Source organism: Dioscorea cayenensis, chromosome 6, assembly GCF_009730915.1.
Source record: "Dioscorea cayenensis subsp. rotundata cultivar TDr96_F1 chromosome 6, TDr96_F1_v2_PseudoChromosome.rev07_lg8_w22 25.fasta, whole genome shotgun sequence".
Taxonomy (NCBI): Eukaryota; Viridiplantae; Streptophyta; class Magnoliopsida; order Dioscoreales; family Dioscoreaceae; genus Dioscorea; species Dioscorea cayenensis.
Window position 1 is genome coordinate 18,227,839 of NC_052476.1, and position 12,117 is coordinate 18,239,955.

Here is a 12,117-nt window from a genome sequence, read left to right on the forward strand (position 1 = left end):
GTTTCCAGCTGCAAGGTTGTCAAAGTTCATTCAGAACGATTATATTTCACATTTCTAAGTTTGTTGCATTGGTTAACTTTTCTCACAATTTCTTACAAATCATCTTTCTGTTGACATCACACATTTGATTCCATGAACATATTGTACTAAAAATATATCACAATGATGCTTAGTGGGTTCTTTGTTCTTGATTTTGAGTCATCTTCCCTGTCAAGAAGATGCATATAGCACATGCTGTGTTCTTGGAGGTTTGATTTGCCAAAACTTTTTTCCATTCTGTGAGAACCTTGATAAAGCATCTGTTAGTGAGATACTTTTTTTTGCAAAGATATCTTGTTAAATATGTAGTCAAATGCATTATTTGGGTTCAATTCTACCTAAATGCTTAAGTTGATAAGATGAAAGAAGTGCACAAAAATTTTCTAGTCCAAATTTACTGCATTAACTAATTTCAGGTCTTTGAGGTAGGATGTGTGTGTCTGGAGGTGTTCAATGCAGCAGGTGATGTTGGCAGCACAGCACAGTACTACCCTGCCAACATGTCCAGACCCTGATCCAGTGTTTGGGTTTAATGGTTCTGATTCAAGACCAGGTTTACTGGGGGACTGCAGCAGCATCGGACAGACATCGATTGGTTTCTAGTTGGTAATGTTTGGAATATATTATGCATGAATGTTATGTTTGGAATTATTTTATAATTTTACATCATGTTAACAACACTTGTGTATCATCCTTTCTCTTGGACAAAGGTGATCTATTTTTCAGATTTGTTGACAATTTTCATGATCTTTTTCATTCCGTAAAAAGTTTATGATTTTTATTTTTCAGGTCTCAATGTGATCGATCTTCTTAGACTCTCCAGTTGGAACTGGGTTCTCATTCTCAAATACTCCATAGGGATATGTTGGTGGTGATGTCACTTCATCCATTAGAGTGTACAAGTTTCTCAGAAAGGTATTCAATCACATGATCCTCATCATCTTCTTTTGCATTTGATTGAATGCTCTAAATGGTAACTGAAAATCAAACTTTGTGTTGTGATTAACAGTGGCTAATTGATCACCATCAGTTCCTCTCCAATCCTTTGTATATTGCTGGTGATTCATATGCTGGCGAGGTTGTCCCATTCGTCACTCACCTGATATCACAAGGTAACCTATCACATCTCAAACCAGTTTTTGTAATTGATATTTATGTTGTTTGTTCTATCTAAAATGTGATGCTATTGATATTTAGGCATTGAATCTGGGACTCTGCCTCCTCTGAATCTCAAGGTAGTGATAATCAATTTAGTCTTAAAAGAGTCTAACTATATCCTTCGTCCGTTTATGTACACCTTCAAAACATCATTCACCTCTTCTAGTGTGATAATGATGTTATTGTTTCAGGGATATTTGCTTGGTAACCAAGGAACCGGAGAAGCAATCGATCTGAATTCTCGCATCCCATTTGCTCATAATATGGTGATAATTTCTGATGAGTTATATGAGGTGATGCATTTCTCTTCTTACATTAAAATCTAGTTCTAGTGTTAAGGTCATGAAGTTCTATGCTAATTAGCTTTGCTCTGGTATATATGTCAATTGTCAACGGTATATATAAAAGATTTGATGAAGGGAAGAACATTATATCTTGCATCAAACTATTTTTAATTTTGCAGTCCACCATTATTTCCTGTGAAGGAGAGGATTATGAAAGTTCTATCAATACTGTGTGCTGAGAAACTTTGAATTGTGAATAAGGTTCTGTTATTCATACTTCACTAAATATGCTATACATAATTCCACATGAAAACTTGAAGTTGTCACCTCTTGACCTTGCAGTTCATTAATGAAATTCATGGCCGCATATTTTGGAGCCAAAATTTCCACGAACATCTTGGAACCCAAGGAAATTGGCCGGAGAAAGGAGATTACTCAAGGATGACCATGAAGAGCTTATCGCCCCACCACCCGCTCCCCTCTTAAATGCAGAGTGAGTTTCATGCTCTTGAGATCTTTCGTGCTTTAACAACTACTTAATTATTGAATTTTTAGTGTTTTAGAGAATTCTCTGTGTTGTGTGAGAACAGATAGTCTCTTGTAAAGAAACTAACTGATCATAATTCTGATTTCAGTCTTATGCTTACTATTTGTCCTATACTTGGGCAAACACCGATGCCGTGAGAGATGCTCTTCACATCCGGAAGGTACATCAAAGGGAATCTGATATGTGTATCATTTCTGATATATGTTGCTCACTTGTCATTTATATGAAGCAGGGGACTGTGCCGGAATGGATTAGATGCAATGATTATTTGCAGTATGCCTATGATCTAACAAGCGGTGTAAAATACCAGCATAAGCTCACAAGCCAAGGTTATCGAGCTCTTGTTTACAGGTGAAGCTAGAGCTTGTAGTGAACCCGTTACGTGTTTCTTTTTGATGAATCTTCATACTGAGTTACTAACACCATGTTTTCTGATTAATAAAAGTGGCGACCATGATCTGTTGGTACCGCATATTGGAACCCAGACATGGATAAGATCTTTGAACTACTCCATTATCGATGACTGGAGATCTTGGTTCTCCTGCAGACAAGTAGCGGGGTGAGTTTGATCGGAATTATTAAGACTAGTAATAGTTTTATTGATCATGCACGTATCTGCATTTGTAGACTGATGTTGTTTGGATTAAAATTCTTCAGATACAAGAGAACATATGCCCACAATCTTACATTTGCTACTATAAAGGTATGACATACAATAAAATTTTGACGATAAGAACTTTGGAGTAGTGAAAAAAGAAAAACAAAATAGATGCTAATGCAGATGTGGTTGTTTGTATTTATTTATGCAGGGTGCTGGTCATACAGGTCCAGAGTACAAACCAAGGGAGAGCCTGGATATGATTAAACGATGGCTTTCATATCAACAATGCTAATCACTTACTTGTCATCTCCAAGGATCAAACTTCTGAGGATTCTCATAAACAGTAGGATCCAAATGCGCGGCAGCAAAGACCGGGATGACACTCTAGCCCTTCGGTATGTCATATCATTCACAATTTATTTGAAACTAACTAAGCATAAAAAGAGTTGCAATTGATAATTGGTATTGTTCATACGGACAAATGTTTTCACCTTTAAATTGAACATCAGTGACAGCCTTCCTGTGGACAAACTTGATGATCTTCCCCAGGCTCAGAGTCTCACTCACAACCTTCATTCATTCAATCAAATGTTCTACATGTTATCACTCTTTATTAGTTAAGAGAAAGTAAAAACTATTCTTCATCAAAATGTTCAACAGTCTCTATGGTTTACTTTATCAAAATTCTCTTCTAAACATTTCCAAATTCTATCCATTCAATGGATTCATTTTGGATAGCTTGTGTGCAAACTAAAAAAAAAATGGTACTTAGTCTCTTTAACTTACAAATTGTCAACGACCTTTTGCTTGTCATTTTTTCAGTTGGACATAAATAACCCCAACTTTAGCTCTTTTGTTTGGTGTGCCGGCCGTTAGGACCACCTAAGAACAACATTTACATTGGGCTGCTGCTCGTTGAAGTTTTCCATAGATTGACAGGTTTGATACTCTGTCATTATCTTGTTACAGGCACACCAAATATTCTGGTTTGGAGTCATTAATGAACTTGTTAGTTGTTATTGATCCATCATCTTAAGCAAACTAAAGAGTTGAAAAAACACTTCTATAGTTCCATCTTCTAATTTTGGCCTGCAGTAAGCAGATGGTGCTTGAGAGCTGTGAACTTGTAGTCATTCTAAAATATTCATGTCCTTACTTCATCCAATTCCAAGCCTCCATCCATTTAGAGCATTCAAAGAAGTTTGATATTTGTAAATACCAACATCAGATATGTATAGAGCATTGGAGTGTACTCTTTACATGGATATATTTTATGGTATATTATTATATATATATATATATAGAAATCTGAAGCAATACTGTTATACCTGACTAGAAGAAAACATTGAAAAAATAATGTTTGTGTTTCAGTTAGGCAATTGTATTAAACCTATTGATGAAAAGTATCGTATAATTTGTGTTTTTTGAAATTTTATATAACAGTTTTTTAAATGTTTAATTTTTTTTAATTTTTAAAAATATATCGTTAGATGGCAGCTTAGCTTAGTTTTTGATACGGCAACTTTTAAATATAACTTTTTGTTTAAAATCATGAAAATTAAAAAGTAATTTGCTTTAAAAAAAAAATCACGCCAGAAGGGCATATATCATCATCCGGATATATTTAACAGTTTTGTAAATATTTAAATGTATTTTTAAAATTTTAAAAATACATCCCAAATTGGATAAACTGATTTGGGTATATCTTACAATGCAAGCAATTTTTATGTCAAAATTATAATTTTGATGAGAAAAATTAAATATTTAAAAAAATATTATAAAAATATCATCAATTCCTCTTCTTGACTTTCTTTTTATGCTCAAGAATCAAGAACTGGTACATTGTATTTTTAACTTTCCTCGTTTCTCTTTTTCGGCTTTTACCTTCTAATTTTTTTATTCAAATTATTATATAATAATATTATTAATCTTGTTGATTAAAAAAGTTATTCTAACCTTTTATTAGCAAAAGATTTTTTATTTGAAGACTCATAAGTGATATTGTTTTATTTGAAGAATTAACCCCTTTAGCAACTATCTTTTAACCATTACCTAACATCATTGGTGTATCTAGTGCTTTGTTGGTTAATGGGCTTGATTTGCTGGGCTTTGTACTTAGACCACTTCTAGATTGGGCTGGATATTCAAACTACCCAATTGATGATGATGGCCACGAAGCTGGGGTAGTTTCACTTGTGGCCACAAATGTTTTTTCTGTAACGTTGTGGCCACAAAACTATTCTCCGGTTGCACTGATGACCACAAATGTTTTTCTTCTATTTTTTTTTAGTCTTTTAATCCTAACACTTATGATTTTGGTGGAATGACCGGGCTATTAATAGTGAATTAGATTCAATTTAATCTAATCATACATGGGAATTAGTAGACCTACCGCTTGATTAAAAAACTATAGGTTGCATATAGATTTTTAAGAAAAAGCTTAAACCAAATGGGTCTACTGATAAATATAAAGCTAGATTAGTAGCTAAAGGATATTCTCAAAAGAAAGAAATTATTACTTTGATACTTATGCTCATGTTACTAGAATTTCTTCCATTCGAATTTTAACTGCATTAGCTGTTATTAATAATTTAATTATTCATCAAATGGATGTTAAGACAGCTTTTCTAAATGGAGATCTCGAAGAAGAAATATATATGGATCAACCCGAAGGGTATGTGATTTCTAACAATAAGCATAAGGTATGTAAATTTATGAAATCATTATATGGACTTAAACAAGCTTCAAAACAATGGCATGAAAAATTGAATCATGTTTTAGTCTCTAATGGTTGCTTTATAAATGAAGCTAATAAATGTATCTACAGCAAATTTTCTAACAATGTGGGTGTTATAATTTATTTAGATGTAGACGATATGCTTATTTTTGGTACTTCTTTAGAAATAGTAGTTGAGACAAAGAATATTTATCTAAATTTGATATGAAGGATATGGGTGAAGCACATTTTATTCTTGGAATTAAAATTTCTAAATTAGATGATGGAATAATGCTTTCACAAGGAAATTATGTGGAAAATGTATTAAAGAAATTTAATCATTTTAATTGCAAACCTATCTCAACCTCATATGATAGTACTTTTCATTTAAGAAAGAATAAAGAGGGTTAGTATTTCTCAAAATGAATATGCACAAGTGATTGGTGGTTTAATGTATTTGATGAACTGTGCTCGTCCTGACATTGCTTATGCAGTTAGCAGATTGAGCAGATATACACATACTCCAAATAAGGATCATTGGATTGCCTTGATCAGGATATTAAAACATCTGAAAAGAACTATTAATTTTGGACTAAAGTATTTTGGCTTTCCTGAAGTACTTGAAGGGTATAGTGATACTAATTGGATTTTAGATTCAGATGAAACAAAGTTAACAAGTGGATTAATTTTCACTTTAGGAGGCGATGCAGTGTCTTGGAAGTCTTCAAAACAAACTTGCATAGCAAATTCAACAATGGCGTCCGTATTTGTTGCACTTAAGAAAACAGGAACTAAAGCAAAATGGATCAGGAACTTTCTCGCCGATTTTCCTCTTTGGATGAAACCAGCTTCTTCAGTTTCAATTCATTGTGATGGCATGCTTGCAATATACGGAGCCATGAATAAAGCATATAATGGCAAGAGTAGGCATATACGCCTAAGACATAATACTGTGAGGCAATTGCTTGAGGATGGAGTGATATCACTAAACTTTGTAAGATCAGAAGTAAATTTAACTGATCCTTTAACTAAAGCACTAGGTAGAAAATTAGTGTGTCAAACATCGGGGGGAATGGGATTGTTGCCTATGACAAAATTCAACAATGATAGTAACCTAACCTATGTAATTGGTTAACCCAAGAAATAGGTTTATATGGGTAAAAACAAGTCATTGGTTGATTGGATATACACTATCTATTTTTTATCCCTTCCTATGGTGTAAAGTGTAATTGCAATGTATAAAGGATGAATTTGATTCTCAATGAATTCCATAGTTCAATTTTGAATGGTGTATATTATTACAATTTTACACCTGATGGATTCACCTATATAAGTATGAAAGTGGAGCCACTTTCTATAAAAAACTCAGGCAAGTTTTCTAGAGCACTTATGAATTCCAGGCATTTGGCATATAACCGAGAGGTGCCAACCCTATTAGAGTTGCTCAGATTTCAAGAAGATAATGTGATTTATAAAACGATTGATTTACAACAAGGAATTCTGGTTCATAGAAATTTTATTTCACCAAGTTCTTGTGAGTCACTTCTTATATATTCTAGGAATTGGTTCATAGCCCACAAGGCACTAATTATGATGCATTACCTTCTTATGCTCCGTTTTCTTTTTATCTGTCTCGAATACTTTAAAATGGAGGGATTGTTAGAGGCCCATGTATATTGGGCCCATATTTGGTTTCAAAACATTCTTATTTAGTTTAGTACTACATTGTCTATTTGCAAAGCCTTGACCCATCTTATATGTGCCAATATTCATTAGCCCTCAACTTTGGTTCAATGGTTATGCTCTCTCTACATGCTAGCGCAAAGGGGAGGGTGCAAATTTTTAGGGTTGGATTCGAATTTGGCTTGAACTCATGTAGGCGCATGATGCGGACACGAATGCAAAGATTTACTTTTGTAGCGTGCACTGTTAGTTTTTGGACCTTCTTTTTCATATGTTTTTATTTTTTTCTCGTGAAGAGTCAAGACTTTTTCTTTTTCTCCAAATCTCTTCATGAATTGGGGTGTCCTTTCGTCTTTTATAAAACAAAACCAAACTCCGGTTTCCATAGATAACTACTTCCCTTCCCTCCTCAGAATCTAAGCACTCAATTCTTCTTTATTATGGTGCACAAACCGGAGATGATGATTGTTGTATCCTGGAAGAGCATCGCCATTGTACTACTGTTCCTGTTGTATGGAAAAAAAGAGGCTAATTTGTTCTTAAGGTCAATGCATCTGCACGCCTCAATTATCTTGTTCACTACTCCAACATCTACAATTTCCAACAATAATAATAATATAAAACTTATAAAATGCTAACACATCATAAAGTTAAGATTTTTTTATTTAATTTATACATATTATAATGAGTCATTCAATCAATTTAAGAAATAAGTTACGTATGTATATGTGTGTGTATATATTATACATATAATAATATAGAGGAACAAAACCTATAGATATCCTTAGAAAATAAATCTAAAGATTTTCGTCAATCAACCGTTGGATTAAAATTTAATGGGTATGACATCGCACATAATGACTACAATACTCAAGGATGAATAATTCAAATTGTGCTTATAAAAATAGTACCAAATGTGATGAATACTGCACAAAGTTTGACGAACAATGTTTGATGCATTAATAACTATTGGATCATTGATCAAAATAGTTGCTATGAAAATTGAACCATCCAACCTTATATACATCCCTCTCTGTTGATGTAAACAATAAATAAATAAACAAATAAATTTAAATACTCTCCTAAGGGCAAACTTACTCACCCTTAATGCAAGTACAATAGTTTTGGTACTAGTCATGCCCCTATTTAACAAAGGAATATATATATATATATATATAACCGATCATTTAGAGAAAAACGCATTGTCATATATATATATATATATGAGGTCATGTCTTCTATGAATTCAATTCTACAAAAAATTTGTATTTCAACTGTTGGATTTCAATCCAACAGCTAAACCCAGTGAAAAATGAAATATACAACACTTTGACATGAAATAGTCTAATCATAGTTGTAATAGTAATCGCATACTATCAAATTCAATTTTTACTAGCATTCTCCCAAAAAATTTTTATAAAAATCCACAAACACCCAAATACCTATTCTCCATGCCATTATAAATTTTTGGATGCCATTATATATTGATTTGTGCCTATATCTTTTTATCTCTGGCGTCTTTCTGCTCACCAAGGTTCAATTGACGTATCTTTATTAAAAAATTGCATCTACATATTATAATATTTTATAATAGTATATATGGAAAAAAAAAATGCAGTGCATAAATATAAATAGTACTTTTTCATAGAGTGAGAAATCTAAATTGCATGAAAAGCTCAAAACTTATCCATAGTTTTGATCATGGCTTCCAGGCTTCTTTGGGCTTCCAGAGCTGCCTCTTTCCTTCGGATCTCAACCTTCAATAGAAGCTTCTCTTCTGGTAAATCCTTCTTTTATAAAAGATCATTTCTTTTTTTGTTTTTCTATATTTTGATCCGTTGGTTTTTGTATGTTTGGCCCTTTTTGGTTTTGGTAAGATCTGTTGGTTTTTAGGTTAAAGATTGGATTTTTATCAGCTGGCATTGTGCTTTCATCTTTTTGGTGTGGTTTATTGTTTATACTTGAAAACAAAGGACAAGTATTTTTATTCATTTTTCTTCTGTTTGTGTGGTGAATTCTCACATTTGATGTTTTATTTTCATCTTTGTGGTGTAGGATAAATAATGATTGGAAACATTTTGTGAATTCTCTTTTTAAGTTTGAAAAAGGAGGAAGACAGGGTTTTTATTCCTTTTGTTTGTTTTCTGCTTATGTGGTGAATTTTTCACATTCACATTGATGTACCTTTTTCATCTTGGTGGAGGTTGATGATTTTTGTGATCTCTTGTTCTAGGAGCAGGTGATTAGCAACTTCTTGTGCAATTTCATCTCTTTGATGAATTCTCTTGTTAATTTGGAAAAGGAAAAAGATACATGACATATTTTCATTCTCTCTCTGTTCATGTGGTGAATTATCATGTTTAATGGGTTTTTCATCTTGGTGGAAGTTGATAATTTTGTGATCTCTTGTTCTATAAGCTGGTGATTAGCAACTTCTTGTGAATTCCATCTCTTTGATGAGATTCTCTTGTTAAAAATTCAAAAAGGAAAAAGTAAATGACATGTTTTATGTGGTGAACTCTCATGTTTAATGTTTCTTTTTAATCTTGGTGGAATATGATAATTTTCTCGATCCGATGGAGATGTGATCTCTTGTTCTATATTTGTGACCTCCATCTCTTTGATGAATTCTCTTGTTCAGATTAGAAAGGATAAAAAGGCAAAATGTGTGTTTCAATTTTCCTTTTATGCAATGAATTCTTACATCGAATGCTTTTTTTTAATAAGCAGGCTATCTGCAAGTTCTTTTGAATTTCTTATAATTGTGGTCTATCCACAATAGCAGAAAACTTTTCAAAAGCCAATTATGAGTTTTATTTTTCTTTTGATTGTTCTCATGAAAGTTTTATCCTGAAATATATCTGTTTATAACTTTATATTCATATGATATTATTTGCAATGTTAATGTATGCACAGATTGTAGTAATTATGATTTTCCGAAGCATTATAGTTCTTTTTAGTCTGTGGTTTTTGGATGATTTATTTCCCTTTATTGTTTCATTCCACAGTTCCTAAAGGATCTCAAGTACTCCGAAACTCACGAGTGGGTAAAAGTAGATGGCTCATCGCCGGCCACAATAGGAATCACTGACCATGCTCAGGTGCCTAATAAAATTCCAGTCAAGATTTCGACAGTGCAATTGAATATGTTGGAGATCTTGAAACTCATTATTGGATTGTTTCGGTTTTTGTTATTTATTTGGTTCACTGAAACGAGATTTTGTGTTCAGGATCACTTAGGAGATGTTGTTTATGTGGAATTACCAGATGTTGGCAATGCTGTAACACAAGGTAAAAGTTTCGGTGCTGTGTGAGAGTGTCAAAGCGACGAGGTGATATTAACTCACCGTCTCTGGAGAGTAATTGATGTCAATACCGAGCTGAATGGATCTCGGTTTGGTGAGTGTTACGAGAAAAATTAGCATAATAAATATTTATAACATCGCGAGGAATTTAGTACGATTTCTCTATTTTAATCTTACAACCAAATCAGAGATCTGCATATATATACATATATATGCTTGTAGAACTGAGATTATTTGAAATGGCGAATATGTAGATGGTTACAGCTTTATATCTTTCATGCTTGTTTTGAATTGAGTGAAAAATAGAAAAAACAAAAAAGGAAAACAAGGAACAGATTTGCTTTGGTATTTGCTCATTAAGCCAGATCTTCTTCATCTCCGATGATAAAATTGTTTGAGTGGAGTGAATGTTTTGTTAGTTACGTCAATTTGTTTGATTTTTCTAAGCTTTCGGTTTTGAATATTATTAGTGATGACATTTTTGCTCTTCGCTTAGGTTAATGCAAGTCCATATGACAAAGGGATGGATAATAAAAAGTTCAGATTAAGAATAAGAGCATAGAATTGGATTCCTTGATGGACTCTGAAAAATCGACCAAATTCTGTGAGGAAGAAGATGCTAAACATTGATGAAAAATTTCGTATTTTTAGATCGCGGGAAACTTCTTGTACGCCAAACTCTGAAAAGCTGATCATCTTTTTGCGACCGAATAATCATCTGTCAACTCTCTTCTCAAGCTTTGTAGAACTGCACAAAGCTGTGATGTTTATCATGCTTTTGAGTTGATTTTGACATTTTATTCAAATTTGAAGAGGAGTTTAATGTTGAAACAGTTACTGTAATGAATGCAAATGGAGTTGCATGAATGTATAAATTAACTTTCGCAAATCTGTGTTTGATTTGCTGAAGATCGGAGTTATGGAATGATGTGTTTTCATTATATCATCAAAATTTTTATTTCCTATTGCATCAACATAGGCTAATTATCTTGTTAATCCCCTTTAGAAATAAGATTATTTATGGTTGCATTATTTGTTAAGCTTGATTAGAAAAATAGAGATTTAATTAATGGTTACTTAATCTCAATGGTGAAATCTCTGATGTACAACATCTATGCAATTTTGATTATAAACAGTATAAAATACAAGACCAAAAACAAGACATAAAACACAGACAAGACCCAGTAGGAAATCACGGGAAGTTCATGCAGTCTCTCACTGATCACTACTGTTTATAGATCGAAAGTGAAGCAACACTGGCACAATAATCTGATAAAGATTTTAACAAAAGACCTTCACTAGATTAACACTAACAATATCATTGAATGCCGGTGAAAACACAACTCAGTCCCTACTTGTCTTTCCGTTACAATGTGGGCTGTTCGAGGGTCCGCTAGCTATGCCCTCGTAGTACCGGGAGGCTAACTTATGAGTTGTTCCAGTCCTTCATGAGGCAGGAGAACTCATCCCGTGCTTGCTCGGATGAGAGGTCGGAGAAAGTACAAAGCCTTTTCTCTTCTTTCCAAGCCAGGTTGAGAATTCATTGTTGCTTTGAGAAATAATCATCTTTCGAGCAACTCTACAAACCTGCGACAAAGATTTGACCATCAGGTTTTTCAAACACAGCATTAAAGGAAAAAACAATTAAATGTATAAAACAAAAGTGAAGAAATAGGCAGCATTCATTAATCGATTGAGGCATTATATTTCTAGAGCCCAGATGTCCTATTATTTTTAAAATGGCGAATAAGAAAATATTTGGTCCATCAAACATTCAATGATTG

At 33.1% G+C, this 12,117-nt stretch overlaps 2 pseudogenes; both read left to right on the forward strand.

The window, feature by feature from the left end:
• Positions 1-492: 492 nt before the first annotated feature.
• Positions 493-3,235, forward strand: LOC120263211 (annotated as a pseudogene).
• Positions 3,236-8,703: 5,468 nt separating this feature from the next.
• Positions 8,704-10,963, forward strand: LOC120263290 (annotated as a pseudogene).
• The last annotated feature ends 1,154 nt before the right edge of the window (positions 10,964-12,117 follow it).